The sequence below is a fragment of the Podarcis tiliguerta genome (assembly GCF_965153285.1).
Source record: "Podarcis tiliguerta genome assembly, chromosome: 2".
NCBI classification, from domain to species: domain Eukaryota; kingdom Metazoa; phylum Chordata; class Lepidosauria; order Squamata; family Lacertidae; genus Podarcis; species Podarcis tiliguerta.
This window is the reverse complement of record NC_139535.1, coordinates 71393142-71411940: the sequence shown is the minus strand read 5'-3', so window position 1 is coordinate 71411940 and position 18799 is coordinate 71393142. Positions and strand designations below refer to the sequence as shown.

The window sequence follows — 18799 nt, the reverse complement described above, 5'->3', positions numbered from 1 at the left end:
GGCAAGAGGGGAAAGTTATATTGCTGACAAATAATTGCAGTGTCTGCTTGCTTAACATTTGCAGCAAATCAACAGTGGCATTTGGAAGGGCTGCCTGGAGGTCTGGAGCTGTCAAGCTGGATAATGGCTTTAAATACCACTGGCTGGTAATAATGCTGGGCTTCAGTGCACAATGTTTAAATGTGTAAAGAGAGCCATTCTAAGAAGCACTTTTCTTCTGCTTTCTATATGCCCATCTGCTGACACCCGTTTTGGAGCAAAAAGGGTCACTGGGACCTCATGTAACATACTCGGCCTCTGACCTTGAGAGGATAAGGCAGTTTTATTGTGCATAACAATGTTATTTGCATTTAACCTCTGGCCAAATTCTCCATGGGTTTCACGAGTTCGGCAGCATATGAGCTCAATGATATTTGATGGGAACGCTCCCAGGGAAATCTGCCGCTTTGACAGGTGCGATTCTCTTTCCAAAAGAGCTGGACCGAGGACTATACAGATGCTATGATGGAGTATGAGATCATGATTCTTCAATATGGTAGTCGGGTTTATCTTCATGCTGCAACTATCAACCTAAATTTCCCTTGAAAGCACAGGCAAGCATGATGCTCTTTGGACATGGAAGAAAAGTACTGGATGCTCATAGATTGTCTCTTTCCAGCTTATGTTGGCCATCTTTTTTCTGGCTATCCTCTGACACATTGCAGTAGTAAATTCACCAAAATTATAAACTGTACAGCAGGGATGGGGAACCTGCAGGCTTCCTGCTGTTGTATGCCGTGAATCCTGGGGCAGCATCTGGGAGGGAAGGAGGTTGGCAAAATCTGTCAGAGGGGAGAAAGGAGAAGTAGTCGGTGGACGGGGATGGGAAGGGTTCGAGTTGTGCTCCCTAGGTGGAAGGAGAGCCACTCAAGCTGCCTCAGGCCTCACCTTCATTGCAGGACATTGTCATGGTGACTGAGAAGCCAGCTCACCAATCATTGGGTTCAGCAGGGTTGACAGAGAATGGGACTGAGAGTGAGGTAGCAGCACCAGACAAGCTTCCATCTCCAAGTATGTATCATCAGATGCAAACAGTTTGATCTCCTTTGGAGGGCTGCTTAGTTGCTATCTTTACATAGAAGACATGAACCACCTGAGTGATAGTCTATGCTTGGCTGTTCGAAAGCAAAGTAGGAAGGGCATACCAGCCGTTGGGACAATGTCTTAGCTTGGATCTAGTCATGTATTATAGAACTCTGATTACATATCTGAGAACTTTATAATCTATAGTATGAGCTCATACATAGATCATGTACTGACTTCTTGAATAAAGCTTTTGGATGTACTGTATTTTTCGCTCCATAAGACACACATTTTTCTTCCTGAAAAGTAATGGGAAATGTCTGTGCGCCTTGTGGAGCGAATGCATGGTCCCTGGAGCCAAATTGCCCAGGGGCAAAAAGCAGATCATGCTTTTTTTTTTTGAAAGAGGGAAGTGGGTGTTTAAACAAAGCTGCTGATCTGCAAGCGATTGGAGGGAGATAAGAGACACTAGTAATAAAGGAGGCTGCCTGGGAGCGGGGAGGTAAAGAGCGAACTTGCAAGGAGAGGAGACAGGAAGACTAAAGCAATGGGGAGAGAAATTAGAAGAAAAGGGGGAGCAAAAAACTGCTCCAGCTAACAACAACAACAACAACAACAACAACAATAATAATTTGGCAATCCTCCTTTGGCAATCCTCACAGAACTCTAGCCCAATGGTTGCCATTAATCTGATTTGAACTGATTTTATAATGAAATGATTTTAGAATGTTGTATCATTTTTACTGTTGTTAGCCGCTCTGAGCCCGGCTTCGTCTGGGGAGGGCGGGATATAAATAAAATTTTATTTTTTATTATTTTATTATTGTAGGATTCTAATTCCCAGCAGCAGCAGCCAACAGGCCAAGGACAATGGCAGTTCTAGTACAACAAAATCTAGAGCGCCATGGATTCCTCATTTGTACGATGCAGAATGGGTTGTATTTACCAGAGTCATCCCATTAGCACCAGGGTTTCTGTCTATGAAACAGCACTTCCTACTAAAAATAAAAGCTCAGTGTGCAATTAATTATCATCCGCAAAACTAAACTTTTGCCAGCGACTTGAGTGATGAAAGAAGCCCCTTTGGGAATGTGTGTTTGTGTGCTTATATTCCTTACTCTGGAACCTGAAAAGACTCAAGGATGGAGGAGTGAAACTTTACCAACTTCTGCTGATCATCAGTTTCTAGTAATTAATGGTTATCCATTGGTTATCAATTATTTCTACGTTACCTCTATCACATCTAATTGCTGATAATTAGCACTAAATTGCCATATAATTGAATGTGTTTGAACTAACAAAAATGAAAACAGATACAGGTAGATGTCCCATTGCATTTCCCAAATATTGAAACAAAGTACTAAAATGCTCTATACTTACTTATTTCTCTCCCAGGGCTCTTGGGAAGGGTACAACAGTCAGAAAGTTATTGCATGCTCCCAGCCGGCTGTGATATCAACTAATCCAACAAAAGAATAAATATTTTAGCAGCATCCTATTAAAATGTGTAAGAACAAGCCACCTGCTGTCATTGAGGAGTTGTTTGCACTGCAGAGTTAAAGGACTCCAGAACAGCTAAACGGAGCTGGAGCTTGTTTCAAACTAATTAGTCAAAATGCTGAACTCTCATTATGCTACACATTGTCGCTCAGTTTCCTTTCTTGAGGTGGGGGGAGGAAAGAAATTCTGTTTGTTTATTTTACTGTTTGGAGTGATACAGTCGTTCCAAAGCCAAAAACAACAACGAAGACTGATTTTGCCTAGTTGGTTTTAAAAAGCTGCGTAATTTTTATAAAATCAAATATTATTTGTTTGTAACACACTTTCTGCTAGTCATGCATACTTAAGAGTCTTACATAAGTATGCACAACTATAGTGGTGGCCCGCAAGACGAATGCCTCGGAAGACCAAAAACTCGCAAGACGAAAGAGTTTTTCGTTTTCTGAGCTGCTTCGCAAGACAGATTTCCCTATGGGCTTGCTTTGCAAGACGAAATGTCTTGCGCCTTTTTTTTTTAAACCGCCAATGCATTCCTATGGGAAACCGTCAATACACATTGGTGCTTTGCAAGACGAAAAAACTCGTAGAACGAAAAAACTCGCAGAACGAATTAATTTCGTCTTGCGGGGCACCACTGTAACAGAAAGCACTTTGCCAAAAGAGACTACTTTTGTTGTTGGAAATTATAAAGCTATTTAAAACTGGGGTTCTCCAAATGACCTGTTTTTTGACCATCCATCCTGATATTCTTGCACAGAGTTTATGCTAAGATTAGACTATGTCTGGTCTTTATGCATAATTTGCTCTGTTTTTGTTCACAAGGAAGTTATATGCCAAGGGACCATCATCCTGGTTTTCTTACAGGGTGTTTAGAAGTGCTCCCGTTAATCATTTGCACCCCCAACATTTTTCAGTGTACTATATTTCCCTATCACTTTCCCAACTGCAATAAGTCCGGGAAGGGGCAGTTTTTATGTTTTTTTAAATGTGGATTTGTTGCATTAGAGCAACATAGTGCTTCACTTATTTAAATATTTGTAAACTGCACCATCATCTGAAATAGCACAAGGTGGTATACTGGCTTAAAAAGCATGGTAAAAACTATTTTACCATGCCATAAAACATGCCATAACATAGTCATAAAATATGGTTGGCAAAGAATCTCAGGTTTGCAAGGCCTCTCAGAATTTTATGATTTTTAAAACGGTGTCGACAACTGAGGAGGGATGGCTCCTTTTTAACTTCTACCATACCCATCAATTGTCACAGAAAAAATGGGACATCCCATTTTTTCTTGCAGGTGGACAGTGGCCCATATGGCCACTGTGATCTTGTGCTATTTTGGGCTGCGCTTTTCTCAGGCATGGTGTCCCCAAACACACGTTTTGGACACTGCACCCCCAAAAGGCTTGGGTCACATGACTTGTGCGGGAGTGCAGACCTGGAAGATGGCATCCCGGATTTGGGTTGTGCCGTGTTGGAAGGTTTGTTCTATTGGCAAGGAGTTCCACAGGCCAGGGCTTGTCAGACTAAAGGCTCAGTCGCCCTGATAAAGGCCAGGGTCATGTCGGACCACCAAAAGCTCTACACACACATCCAGTTGGCTGCTATGCGGAAGGGCTTTTAAAGTCCTTTGGAATTACACCAAAGAACCTCCTTGTTCTTGAGCAAGCAAAACTTCTGCCGCCCCAGCAGGAAGAGAAGAAATGAACACTGATTTTCATGCAGATGCTTGGAACCAGTAGGAAGCAAGTTGTAGAATGGCAGGGGGACCAGTGTCCTATCACGAGATCTGTTGTTGACATTTGGGGTTGTTCGCTAACTACAGTGGTACCTCAGGTTACATACGCTTCAGGTTACATACGCTTCAGGTTACAGACTCCGCTAACCCAGAAATGTTACCTTGGGTTAAGTACTTTGCTTCAGGATGAGAACAGAAATTGTGCTCCAGCGGCGCAGCAGCAGCAGGAGGCCCCATTAGCTAAAGTGGTGCTTCAGGTTAAGAATAGTTTCAGGTTAAGTACGGACCTCCGGAACGAATTAAGTACTTAACCTGAGCTACCACTGTATACTCTTTTGTAATTTTGACACTGCCCCTTAGGGGCAAAGCAGGTACTTTAGTTTGGTTTAACTTTCCTTCCCTGTCTTCAAATTTGTTAGTTACACCCAGTCAGGCACCAGAAGCAGCTTTTCTGGCCTCTAATAAGGTTCTTAACCTTCTTCCACTAGCTGTTGGTGGAATTATTACAGCCTGTAATTCCACGGGAGAGCATGTGCTTTGCATGCTGAAGGGCCTAGGTTCAATTCCTGGCTTCTCCCCTTTGTGATGCTCCAGTTGTCCCACTGTACCAACCACCGTACTCCTATTGTCTAATTAACGACAGCATAGAAAATAACATTAATAAAGAAACAACAACCTACCCAAACTGAACTGGAGGTTAATCAGCTTGCATAGTTAAATCAATGGCATAACAATTAGCCTCGCATTTCTTTCTCTCATGCTCTGCTGCATTCACTAGCTCCTGCATCCTTCCCATATGCAACCTTGTGGTATATGGAGTGCTGACAAGTTCAGTTTTAGGCACCATAGGTGGTAGCATTTCATTAACTAGTCAAATCATGTGTAGAGATGAAATGCAAATGCTTCATTGGAAAATTAATGAATTGTTGTCTGATTCAGCTTTAATCTGAATTAATGTTTTGATTCCAGCTGCAGCGCCAGTAACGTCAAGGACAGTAGTGCATTTCTAATTTCCACTTGGACTCTAAATTGTCGGTGTAATTGGCTTCATAGATCTCAGTCGCTGGTAGGGCGTACCTCCCCTCAAAAAAGTGGGGTTGCAAAGGAACAATGTGTTAAGTAAACACTATTCATTTCACTCAAGGGGGTAGGAAAGAGAACAATGGGCCGTAGAAATCAGCATTCAGAAAGGACTAGGCCACTGGTGCATTCTGGGTGACTCACGTCCAACTCAAATGTGTATAATCTGGGATAATCTATTCATTATATTAGTCTAACTGACCCAACATCATTATATTTTGAGGCAGCTGGGCCACTAGTCATCAAAAAGGATGATGTTCAGTGGTGGTTAGTTATATGTGGGGCTGCGTCTGAAATGGTTCAGAAATGTCAGCTGGTGTAGAATTCAGCAGCCAGGCAAGACTGAGGGAAGACGGTTTGAGCATATTATGCCAATCCTGGCCCACCTGCGCTGCTTGTAAATTAGTTTCCAGGCCCAATTCAAAGTGCTGGATTTGGCCTATAAAGCTTTAAATACCCCAGGGACCACATTTTGCCATAGGAACCGACTCAAACAGATGCAATCGTGTGTGTGTGTGTGTAAACATACATACATACAGTGCTTTTTCTGGGGGGGACGCAGGTGTATGCATACCCCTAAACATTTTGTGAATCTTTCTACTTTTGTCCATTTACTGCATTTATTTTTCCCAATTTAAACTATAAAATGGAGATTTTCATGAGTCAAAATGAGAGTACATTTGTTTTTTAGAAAAAAGCACTGTGTGTGTGTACGTGCAGACACACACACACACACACAAATGAGAGAATGAGAGAGAATTCCTGGATGCCAAGATCCAAGTCTGGGGACAAGTACTCTTTGGTGAGAGAACTCCAGCAGAGATTTAAAGTCACAAAATGCACAGCAAAGTAAAGCATGGAAATATAAGCTGTTAGACCTCTAAAATATGCACTTCCGAATGAACTTCAAAGTTTTAGATTTCCCTTAGCATTTAAAAAAATGCACACATTTGGTAAGTGCTTTTTCATACATCAGTCAGAAAAGTTGCACAGGCAGTAAAACTTAGTTTAGTTACAAAGTGGTAAAAGTTCCTAGGTTATTGGTATAGAAACTCAAGAGTGGCTGGTGAGAGCCATGCTACTGAGTGGGAGCAACCAGCTCAAACCTTGTCACATACTGAGATTTACAGGTAGGCTGGGAGGGAACAATAGGGTTGATTACCGGTTACCTCCCAAGGTAAGTGAAGTGACATAGCTAAGTCTGGCAGGACAGCTTACTCTATGGTATTAACCCCTTAAGCATGTAGATTATATCCCATATGAGGGATATATCATCCCATATGAGGGAGATTGGAATAGTCATCCCTTGAGATCCCTTCCAACTCTACAATTCTGTAATTCTAATGCAGCCTTTGATGGTGAAAGACATGGAACATGGTGAAAGACATGGAACAAGGTCGTATCAGATAATCTTAACACACAGGAGTGATAATACAGGAGAAGGCATTCTCTGAGATGCATTCATTCAAGCAGTCCAAACAGATTTGGTGAATTTAAAGCTTGACAAAGCTGTGCTGCAAACCTGCAGAAGATTGAGTTCTAACGCCTGTGTTTTTTACACATTTAATAATGGATTGATGTTTTCATTCTAACTATAGCTCTAGTAATGTCAAGGACAAAGCATGCTATACTCTGTTGCAAAGCAAAGTGACAAAATATGAGATAAGATATCTAAAAGGTATGAATATGGAAAGTGAAAACTATGGTATGAAAATCCTAGGAATAAAATAAAGTAGATTTGAGTCTTACCCTCCAGAGCAGGAGAAGTCAAGCTTGCTCCCTCTTTCATGTGACAGCCCTTGAGATATTTGAAGATGGCTCTCATATCTCCTCTCGGTCTTCTCTTTTCAAGGCTAAGCATTCCCAGCTCCCTCAACCACTCCTCATAAGGCTTTGTTTCCAGATCCTTGATCATCTTGGTAACCCCCTCTGCACACATTTCAGCTTGTCTATCTTTCTTAAGGGGGACGCGGGTGGCGCTGTGGGTTAAACCACAGAGCCTAGGACTTGCTGATCAGAAGGTTGGCAGTTCAAATTCCCGCAACAGAGTGAGCTCCCATTGCTTGGTCCCTGCTCTGCTCCTGCCAACCTAGCAGTTCGAAAGCACCTCAAAGTGCAAGCAGATAAATAGGTACCGCTCCGGTGGGAAGGTAAACGGCATTTCCGTGCGCTGCTCTGGTTTGCCAGAAGCGGCTTAGTCATGCTGGCCACATGACCCGGAAGCTGTACGCCGGCTCCCTCGGCCAATAAAGCGAGATGAGCGCCGCAATTCCAGAGTCGGCCACGACTGGACCTAATGGTCAGGGGTCCCTTGACCTTTACCTATCTTACATTTTGATGCCCAGAAGTGGACACAGTATTCCAGGTATGGTCTAAGGCAGAATAGAGTGGTACTATTACTTCCCTCACTCCAGGCCATTCACCAAGCTGCCTGAGGCAAATGGGAGCTGGAGACTAGCAACATCTGGAAGGCCACAGGTCTCCTTTGCTTCTTATGCAAAAACAGAGAACTGGGATCATAAAAGTAGAATATGAGACACATGGACAAAAATGAAATGAAGCATCGGCTGCTATTCACACTGAAAAGTAAGGTGTGTGCTATCTGATAACTTCAAATATGGAAAATACAGATTGGATTAAAAAGGATAGATTATAGCAGCCTTCCCCAACCTCGTGCCCTCTAGATGTACTGGGCTACAACTTTCATGATCCTTGTCAAGTGGTCACCCTGGCTGGGGCTGATGGGACTCCAAAACATCTGGAGGGCATCAGTTCAAGGGAAGGCTGGAGTATAGTAAATCAAAAGAAATTATTTCAAGTCACTGAACACTGAGAACCCAAGAGACTTCAGAATGAGCTTGTATGTACAGATATCCGTTTCACTGAAATTTCCATTTGCCTAGAAGCAGCCTCTTGGTGGTGCCATCTGTGACAAAAGTATGTACAAGGGCACAGCTTTCCAGCTGCAGGCCTTCCTTCCCTTGAAAGATTGACTAAGCTCCAGAAGTGGATATTATATACTTTTATGCCACTGAATCATTCATTAAGCAGCCGAAGTCCTCAGAGGTAGGCCAATAGAGAGAGACACAAATGTTTGTTTTTAAAGGAATAAAAGTAATCTGGAGAATCTATGAGCCAGAGGTAGTTACATTTAAATAAATTTTAAAAGTGTTAGGAGAAATTTGATAGCTTAGCCTGGCCCACAGGGCAAGTCCAGTTCTCAAGGGGCAGGCAGTCCACTGGCCAGAGTAGGTAGCAGATTGGTTCGTCAGAGGAGCATCAAGTTGGATTACTTGAATATGAGCTGCAGGACCTCAGGCTGCTCTGAGGTTGACATTTGATGCAGAGGTAGTTAGAGCCAGGCATGCCAACTTGAATAAAATATTTGGGGGCCACGTAGGCCCTGCCCCACATATTTGATCACAAGATGCGGCATACACATACCATTTGAATGGCAATGCCCATCAACTTTGGGGGGCCCTCAAATATTTTATTGGGGGGGGGGGGCAAAGGGACCGCAGCCTCTAGGAGTTGGCTCCTATGGTTAGAACCAAACAGAGTTCTTATTTACTTGTGCAGCGAGCAGTTATATTTCAGAGACTCTAGGATTCCTAGCAGAGGTTCTGACCCGGGGTGGGGGTGGGGCTTTCCTGGCTTTTCATCAGGTCCACCACCACACCTGCAACATTTAGGGAAAGAAGAACGAGTCTACTTCTAATCTGTGTCACTGTCTCCAGATTCACAAGTAAATTATATCCCTTTTCTGCAGTAATCTGCATTTCTTTAAATAAAAAACAAAACAAAGCCTCTATGAAAATGCAAATTTAAATATGTAGTTAAGTATGTAATTTTTGGTCTGAAGTTACTGTCTGTATTCAGCTTGTGTTAGCAAAATACTTTATATCTGCTTATTATTTGTGTATTTTTAAATTATTTCCCTGTAGTATGAGGGCTAACAGCAGGACAACAAAAATGGATTTAATGAGCCCTTATGGTCGCTAAGAGACTTCTACTTCGAGCCTGGAAAGATAAATACTCACCATCTATTATACAATGGCTTGAAGGCCTTAATGTCCTTGCCATGTTTGAATGTACTTTATAGAAACATACTTAGAAGAATGAGCTAGCTATTGTTTGGATACCTATTCAGACATTTGAATGGCGTATATCGATCTGTGTTTGTAAACTGGGATGGATGTGTTGATGTTTATTGCACTGTGAACAGGAGCTGACAATATTGTTTTTGTTCCGTTGTGTTCCCCCTTCTTTGTGTGTCTGTGTTTCTTTTGTTTTTTCTTTAACAAATTTACAATTTAAAAGATCAATAACAAGTATGTATTTTTGAACATACAGCTGTACCTCGGAAGTCGAACAGAATCCATTCCGGAAGTTTGTTGGACTTCCAAAATGTTCGGAAACCAAGGCGCAACTTCAGATTGGCTGCAGGAAGCTTCTGCAGCCAATCGGAAGCTGCGGAGGCCGCGTCAGACGTTCAGGCTCCAAAGAACATTCGCAAACCAGAACACTCACTTCTGGGTTTGCGTGTCGAGGTCCCCAAGCCACCCCTCAAATAACTCACAACTCACGCATAATTTTTGTTTAAGGTTTTTGGTATAATTTTGGCCACAACTTTATTAAAATACATATCTCTGAGTGGTTGCTTAGGCATTGGTTAAGACTATCTGTCCCCCCCACCTGGGGACAGAACTGACAACCGAACTCCATCGGATGCCAGTAAGGGAAAACAATATTAGGGAGCAAAGGAGCTGAGTCACAGGCCCTCAGCGCTCACCCGCATGCTTCCTGGGGCTTGCCGGCCCTAGCCCCTCTCCAGGGATTCAGACAAAATCGTGGCAAGCCCCTGGATTCCTTTAATGGAATTCCCTTCTGCAGCAGCATTGGAGGGGCAGGCACAGCCAATCCTTACCCCTCCTCCAACCAGTTGATAACCAATGCCTAACTAGCAACCTTACAAGTTGTGACGATTTGCTACACAGTAGGCAAAAACCAAATGGCCCAGCCAATCAGCCAGATGGACAAAATTCCTACCAGGCCCCTGCCCCAATGGCAGACGACAGGCATAGCAAGGTCAAGCAAAACCTCTGAACTGAGGGTGGGTGGGTGGGTGATCCAGCTCACGCAGCGAAAGAGAAAGCACCAAGCTGTGTGCTCAGAATTTAAACAGTTAGGTCCCTCCCACCAAATTAGCAACAAGTAAATTCCCCCAGCAACACAGCCAACCAATAAAATGCCAGGGTTATATTTTATCACCCTACCTGGCAACAGAGGGGTGACTCAGCGGACCCCACCACAACACGGGCTCTCATTTAGGGAGAACACACTTTGCGGCGTTTGGGAGCCAAACCGTTTGACTCCCATGGCGTTTGGCTTCCTAGGGACAACTATATTTAACTCAAAATATGCATCTGTAAGGTTGCAAGCCTAACTGTCTCATTCAGTGCACTACTGGACTCTCCCCAGCAGGACAGAATGGACCCACTATAAGCCATGGGATGAAAATAAACTACACCAGCACCTGGCAGGTCTGTCAAAGTACTGGGAAGGCAGAGCATCTTTCAGAGTTGCATGTGGCATCTTCTTTATACAGCTTTCCATGAATGCTGAAAATGCACCTGTTCACCCTGGCTTTTGACACTTGAGGTGTATATTTTTAGTGCCTACCTTATTTTTTTGTAAGTAGCTTTAAACTGTTTTTAACATTGTGTTTTAATACAAGTTAGTCACAATTTGCACGTGTTCAACTTGTGTGCATTCAGCTTTACGCACTTGGCAAAAAGATGTATTAAAATTTAAAGGGGGGGAGTCGGGGGGGGGAGCTTGGGCAAGCCCACCCATCATTGCACCCAATGTGTTTTGACTATTCATGCTTTTGGCTTTACACACTATCCCCGGAACATAACCCTCACATCAGGATTCAGGCCTCATCATGGGACTGACACTGCCTTGGTCGCGCTGGTTGATGATCTCCGGCGGGCTAGGGACAAAGGTGAGAGTTGTTTCCTAGTTCTGCTGGATCTCTCAGCCATAACATCCTTCTGGACCGTCTTGGGGGGCTGGGAGCTGGGGGCACTGTTATACAGTGGTTCCGCTCCTTCCTCCTGGGCCGTGTTCAGAAAGTGGTGGGGGGGGGGCTGAGTGTTCAGACCCCTGGGCCCTCACTTGTGGGGTTCCTCAGGGTTCCGTCCTCTCCCCCATGCTTTTTAACATCTATATGAAGCTGCTGGGAGGGATCATCAGGGGGTTTGGACTGGGTGTCCATCAATATGCAGATGATACCTCTCTTTCAAATCAGAACCAGTGAAGGCGGTGAAGGTCCTGTGTGAGTGCCTGGAGGCGGTTGGAGCATGGATGGCGGCTAATGGATTGAGGTTGAATCCTGACAAGACAGAGTACTGTTTGGGGGGGACAGGAGGCGGGCTGGTGTGGAGGACTCCCTGGTCCTGAATGGGGTAACTGTGCCCCTGAAGGACCAGGTGCGCAGCCTGGGAGTCATTTTGGACTCACAGCTGTCCATGGAGGCGCAGGTCAATTCTGTATCCAGGGCAGCTGTCTACCAACTCCACCTGGTACGCAGGCTGAGACCCTACCTGCCCACGGACTGTCTCACCAGAGTGGTGAATGCTCTAGTTATCTCCCGCTTGGACTACTGCAATGCGCTCTATGTGGGGCTACCTTTGAAGGTGACCCGGAAACTGCAACTAATCCAGAATGCGGCAGCTAGACTGGTGAGTGGTGGCGGCCGCCGAGACCACATAACACTGGTCTTGAAAGACCTACATTGGCTCCCCTTACGTTTCCAAGCACAATTCAAAGTGCTGGTGTTGACCTTTAAAGCCTAAACGGCCTCGGCCCAGTATACCTGAAGGAGCGTCTCCACCCCCATTGTTCTGCCCGGATGCTGAGGTCCAGCGCCGAGGGCCTTCTGGTGGTACCCTCATTGCGAGAGGCAAAGCTACAGGGAACCAGGCAGAGGGCCTTCTTGGTAGTGGCGCCCACCCTGTGGAATGCCCTCCCATCAGATGTCAAAGCGATAAACAACTACCTGACATTCAGAAAACATCTTAAGGCAGCCCTGTTCAGGGAAGTTTTTAATGTGTGATATTTTAGTGTATTTTTGATTTCTGTGGAAGCTGCCCAGAGTGGCTGGGGAAACCCAGCCAGATGGGCGGGGTACAAATTATTATTATTATTATTATTAGTAGTAGTAGTAGTAGTAGTAGTTGAGAGTGACCTGTATTAATGTGCCTTGATTGTTGTAACCCACCCTTAGGGTGAAGAATGGGTAATAAATTGTAATAATAAGAATAACTGTAGTAAATAATAGACAGGCCGTTGGCTTGATCTAGCAGAGCTCTTTTTAAGTTCTCCAACTCAGAAACATAACCTTTCATTCCATTAAGAATCTAATCCAGGCCACATTCATTTTCAGGACATCTGTTGGATATCCGTGTGAAGACTTTCCAAGGTTGACTTTTCCAAGACTTTTCCAAGACTTTCCAAGGTTTATTATTATTATTAAAAGCTGGTTGGAAAACAACTCCAGGGATTGGCCTTTAATGGCTAAATTTGTAGACATGTTCAGAAAGAAATCTCAGAATCTCACCAACAGTGTTGGAAAAGTTATCTTGTTTCTACCTATTTGATTTATTTCACGTCACTGAGGTGCTTTGTTATAAGCCAGATGGATGAAGACAGAATTATACTCTGAGAGCTCTGAAAAATGCTGTGTAATAAAAGAAATGGCTGTGCTTGAAAGTTTAAGTTCATTGTTAATGCTGCCTCAGAAAGAATAATGCTATATTTGCTCTGAGCTTCTGAACAACAAATCTCATTTTAGAGGGCTTGGGATGTGGATTGTGTTTTTTTATGTATGGTAACAGAAACAGAAAGTTTCAGTTTTTCTGCTTGGCTTCCCTGGAAACGTTAAAGGCTTGAACTTTGTGAGAAGAACCCTAGAGATTCTCCCCATTGTTGCTTTTGATTCTGTCCTGCCCTTTCTGTTTATTAAATCAGTGCATTCCAAACATTTATTTTTGAGACACACTTTCCATAATTCTTAGCTTTGCTTCTCCATAACACCTGAATCAACGGAGGGTGTGAAAACTCTGGACCAGTGTCTGAATACAGTGGTGGACTGGATGAGGCCAGATAAACTGTTCTTGAATGCTGGGAAGATAGGGGCTCTTTGAGGGGGTGGTTCCCCTGTTCTGGAAACTAGCTCCATTAACTAAGAACCCCAAAATCTGGGATCCCCTCAAAACAGGTGCCAAAGTTTTGTAATTGTTTCAAAGCACTTTGTAGCAAACCCCCACATTTTCTAGCACCCCACAGATTAATTGATGCATCAAACTTGGGTTCCTAGTTAGCAAACAAAAACCCAATGTTGTCTGATCCCCTTGAAACAGGTGTGGAAGTTTTGTACAGTAATCGTTTTATAGAGTTTTGCAGCAACCCCCCCCCCAACTTGTAGCATCCCACAAATAGAGCAATAGACAATTTTTATTTGCTAAAAATGATTCTTTAAAAATTCCTTCATGAAATGTGAATTTTGATCAATAAAACTGTATTTTCTATCAGCTTTAAACATTTCAAACATATGTGGGGTGCTACAAAATGCAAGGTTTTCACAAAAAGCACTACAAAATGATTACAAAACTTTGACACTGGTTTTGAGGGTATCGGACAATGTTGGGTTTTGAGGTGACCCTGTGATTCTCAGGTTTGAGTGTCTATTGTTCTGTTTGTGGGGGGCTACAAATCATGGGTTTTTTGTTGCAAAATGATTTAAAATTGAAGGGATTGGACAACGTTGGGTTTTTGGGTGACCCCGTGACCCTCAGTTTTGAGTGTCTATTGTTCTGTGGGGTGCTACAAATTGTGAGGTTTTCACTACAAAATGCTACAAAACGTTGGCACCAGTTGGAAATTTGCATGTTACCTGTTCTCTCCCGAAAGGATACTCCTGGGTGCATCTTTACCACTTTGCCCAAGTGTCCTCTTGTGCCTTTTATTGGTCTTTAGTGAAATTCATTCTGATTTGTTTGCAGGGAGGTTATATAACAAAGAACATAGGGTACATCCTAATTTGGTTGTGCGGTGCTTATACATGCTCCCATTAATCATTTGTTCATTCCACAATTTTCAATGCATTTCACCATCACTTTCCTAACTGCAAAAATCCCAGTTTTGAAAACAAAAGTGGAATTGTTGCACTAGGCCTTCAATCCATTTTAACCTAAATTTCCTGTATGCACATGAATCCCTCTTGTGGAATACTGAGAATATGGAAGCAGAATGTAGGGTGTGCTGCAGTATCTACTCCAGAGGTGACCAGGATCTAAATAGGCTCTGCAAATTATTTATTTTTAACAGTTTTCCTGAAAATGTTTATATTGACTATATTGTAAAAAATAACCATGCCACCATTCTCCTCCATGCCCCTCTCATACGGTTTCTGTGTGAAGGCACTTAATAATGCTCCTGCATTGTTGGGAATGAATTAGAGAGATTTAATTGATTTAAAAACCGGTGCTGGCGGGGAGAAGAATGGATGAGCCAACACTGTTACTGCTAAGTGCAGCATAAATGGTTTGGGGTTTTTTTTGCCATGAGTGCATGTCAAAAAATCCCTTCCCACCTTCTCTCACAGTGGCTGTTCAAATCGTGTGTGTGCTTGTGACACTTGCCTTTCAAAGCCCTGAGATAATAAAAACCCTCTATCGTGCTCCATCACCAGGCCAAATTATCCAGTGTCCTACAGTTATATTTAGCTATCTCTGGTGTTGCGGAACAAAGGGCAGAAAAACATGTAGTTTTTAAAATCTGGCACCACTCTGCAAAAAGCACATGATGCATCTTTTATATTTAGCTCCTTTGGTTGTTTGAAGTACAGACGGGCAGTCCCCTTTCAATGTGACATTTAAAACAGCCCTAGGAAAATGGAAAAGGAGGACAATCCCTGCCCCCTGCCCCCGAAAGCCAAATGATACAGCTGGAAAATATGCATCGGTTTACTTGAGCTGACATATATCAGAAAAGGGGCCTGAAATTGGTTACACAGAAGAACGTAGAGGCCACAACTTTTTCAGAAAAGGCAAAATGAAGTATTTTTCAGTTCATACACCCATAAAGTCTTGCTCATGAGCAAGAAGCAGATTACAAGACATGTTCTGACATCCTCAGGTTAAAGGGCGGCTTTAACAAAAATATCACCCTACCTTTCTCCCGAATCATTTTCCCTCCCAGGAGTGCCAGCTGTCGGTGTCTGGGGCTGTGGGTGCTATGCAGCATACATGGCCCTGGCACCGAATTTTGTGGGTGCCTGGCCCCTTCATGGGCAATTTTGTGGGTGCTCAGGCACCCAGGGCTCCAGGGAATTGGCACCTATGCTCCCTCCCTTTCCCTCTCCCCTCTTCTTCTCTGTTAATTGTGGTAACTCTGTTTATAACTTTGAAGTGTATTCTTTAGAGCTGTGCACCAGATTCGGCTGAGGCCCTAGGCCTGAACTGCATTAAGCTGACTTGGGGGAATATGGCTGTGAGTTGGGTGAGGTTGAAGTAGCCCCAGATCATGGTGGGCTGCTGGCCCAGAGTGATCCGAGACTGTCAGGCGGTGTGCTAGGAAAACTGTAAAAAGGGCCTACCCAGCTGCTGAGTCTTCATGGACATGGGTGGTTGCCTCCCCCCGCCCCGATCTCTCCTTTAGCCTTGCCCTCAAATTGTTTTGAGGACAAATCTCAGGCAGGTGGTCCTCAGGCAGCCCAGATTAGATTGGCCTGATCAGTGGGCCACAGAGTGGATGGGGAATGGACGATCATTTGACTGATCAGCAACGTGACTGTGGTTCATTTGAATCCTTGACCTGAAATCTGACCCTCTGGGGGGGCGGGTTGGGCAGTGTACAATGGAAAACTGAGCTTGACTGAGCATTGAAGAGGTGCCTGATATTGAGTCAAACTAATAGGAACTCTGGCGTTGTCCACTTAGGCCTGATAGGCAGCAGCACTCCTGCATCAGACATCATTTGACACTCCTACTACCTGAGAGTCTACAGGACCACCTCTCCTGGTATGCCCCGAGGAGGACCTTAAGGTCCATAAATAACAACACTTTGGAGGTCCTGAGCCTCAAGGAGGTTAGATTGGTCTCAACTAGGGCCAGAGCCTTTTCAGCACTGGCCCCGACTTGGTGGAATGCTCTGTCACAAGAGACCAGGGCCCTGTGGGATTTGACATCTTTCTGCAGGGCCTGCAAGATGGAGCTGTTCTGCCTGACCTTCGGCTTGGACTCACTCTGACCCCTTATATGGGATTTGGTATATAAATTTTCCCTTGGCTTTTTTGCTGGCCCATGTAGGACCAGCTTGGACAGCTGGCTCGGGTGAATATCTGATGTTTCCTCCCTTTATAGTCTTGATTTATGGGCTGCTTCTAAAATGAGGCTGCATTTTAAGCTGTATTTTAAGCCATATTTTAATTAAATGTTTTCTTCTTTTTTCCCTATTACGTTTTATTGTAATTAATATTCGGCGTTAGCTGCCCTGAGCCCAGCCCTGGCCGGGGAGGGCGGTGTAAAAATAAAAATAAAAATAAAAATAAAAATTGCTATGAGATCCTCATGCATGCTAAGCAAGTGTTCTGGGCCAAATACACATTCTACTTACTGTGTAGCCAGTAGTAGCCAGTGGAGCATCAAGGATGGGGCTTGTTGCTGACCTGACCCACACCAACCTGCCAACTCATGCTACTGCACCCACACTAGGCCAGCCTCCTCATTGCCTTGGACCTCCTTCTCTCTATTTTAGTAGGCAGCCGCAAGGCACTACGATGGGAAGCCAAGTCAGCAATACAGCCCTGCCACCCGCTATCCTATGTAGCATGTTGCTATTTTCCATTTCTGTTCATTATTGGCCTGACACAGCAGAGCTTTTCTTATGCCCTTTTGGAGCTTGTTGTGTTGATAGGGTGGCAATATGTCCCGCACATTGCACAGGACTGCCCTCATATTTGAAGCTGTCCTCTATTTAAAAGGCTGTCCGAGCACAGTCCTCCATCAGAAGGGTTTGTAGAATTGTACAGTTGGAAGGGAACACGAGGGTTGTCTAGTCCAACCCCCTGCAATGCAGGAATCTTTTTGCCCAATGTGATCCTGAGATTAAGAGTCGCGTGCCCTGTCAAGTCCAAGGCTGGTTTACAGATAAACAACCATCCGAAGGGAAAGCATGGGATTGGTCATCAAACCTTTGCTCCTGGACAGTAGACGGAGCAGGTGCAAAGTTCACCTGGTCATAGTCTTCCCCACTATGGTGAGATGTGGTTTAATTTCCACTGATGTTAATTTATTATTTCTTGATTTGCACCTATACATTTAAATGAGCTGATGTGGAGCTTATGCAAACCACTTAAAAAAGAAGGTGATTCCTTTCTTCTCCTTTGGCAATCTTTAATGGCCTAACAGCCTGCCTGTTAGGTTGACATAACTTGCCCCTTGACTCCACAATAGCATGCAAGCAAGTGGATTGTGTGATCAAGCCATTAGTCAATGAATTGTGCTGGCTAATCAAGGAGTGCCCTCCAGATGTTCTCCTCTTGTGCCACGCCAGATTAGCTGCTCTGTATATGTGTGGGTTGAACTGTGTCTCTCTAGAAATCCCTGGCGCCTTGAACAAGAGAGAGACGTGATGAGTGGAAGATGTGGGGGAAGCTGGTAGCATGTTTGTCGAGAGCTAATGCCTGGTTTTCTTTGACTCTTTTGTGCGCTATCTGTAATTGCTTGCTGTACAGACAGCAACACTTGGCATCTCAGGGATCTGAGGAGCTCTGTGCTGTAGAAAAACCGTCTACCTATAGAGACCTTAGCTCATGCGCTCTAGGAAGGCTATAGAGCCTCTCAGGAATTATGACCTCCTGTCCAGCTAGGTGTATGTAACTCTATATTATTTATACACTCACTTACACATAACCTAGAATGAGTTTGCTTCAAGGGCTCATGGTTCACAGAGAAGTGCAATCTCCTGAGGATTTTCTCTCTCTTTTCTTTCATTAAATATTCTTTGTCCGGAACCATTGGCAAACCTCGTAAATCGCCCGGCAGTTAAGCACCCTGAGCTAAAAAAAAAAGGTGCAGTTGATGATGAAGCAATGATTTATAGGTCACGGGGAAGCAGGTTCAAACAGGCAACAAACTAATCAATCGCTAGGAAATATAGTCACATACTTACAGCCTTATCAGCTCTCAGAAAGAAAAATACCAACACTTGAAAGGCTTCAAAATGAATGCCTTTGGAGGCATTTTTCCTATTAGAAACTGTAGTCTTTCCCTCGGTCTCTAGGCCTGAACATACAGTGTCACATATACACATTTTTTTCTTTTTATGTCACTTTTCCACAGTTCAAAC

General features: G+C 43.9%; 1 long non-coding RNA gene across 1 annotated transcript; it reads right to left on the bottom strand.

Moving 5' to 3' along the window:
• Positions 1-303: 303 nt before the first annotated feature.
• On the bottom strand, positions 304-18503 carry LOC310673117. The gene is made up of 2 exons (XR_014508869.1): positions 18358-18503; positions 304-821 (listed from the first exon to the last, which is right to left on the bottom strand). It is a non-coding gene; the product is annotated as an uncharacterized lncRNA (long non-coding RNA).
• Positions 18504-18799: the final 296 nt, after the last annotated feature.